Genomic DNA, 556 nt, shown 5'->3' with positions numbered 1-556 from the left:
TTTAAAAGTACGCTATGAGATTTGGATTTTAGATATTTGATAATCCAAAAAGGGTTAATACTTCAATGATTATCAACTTATTATTCTATACACTCAACTATTGACATGTTATTTGGGGATATATTTTTATTGAATATCACATTATGCTATTATTGCCTGAAACAATATTTTGGTTTTGGGCTTTTGCTAGCGATGGTTCCTGGTTCATGCCTGCCTAACGATTTGAACGCAATTGTTCGTCCATATGAAAATAATGTTAAAAAGGTGTGTATTAAAATTGTTGAAGTACTGTTACTTGACCTTGTGTTTAGTAGTTTTGACCTATGACTTACAATTTGCTATTTTTATAATAACTTAGAGAAATTGACAAAGAACATGAACCAGTCAAAACAAAGAACTACTTATCACTGATCAAAATTGTTCGACTGGTAAAGCGAGAACCGCATAGTAAATAGTGGTCGTTAGAGAGGGAGAACGAACCAGATCTTCTGTGGTGCAATGATCTGAGAAAAATCTTACGCAACTCTACATAGCACAAACAAAATGTATCATGTAG

Source organism: Pinus tabuliformis, chromosome 4_2 (assembly GCF_031772625.1).
Source record: "Pinus tabuliformis cultivar Carrire ecotype Pingquan chromosome 4_2, CPIR1, whole genome shotgun sequence".
NCBI classification, from domain to species: Eukaryota; Viridiplantae; Streptophyta; class Pinopsida; order Pinales; family Pinaceae; genus Pinus; species Pinus tabuliformis.
The sequence above is the reverse complement of the archived record's forward strand: the minus strand, read 5'-3'. Positions refer to the sequence as shown.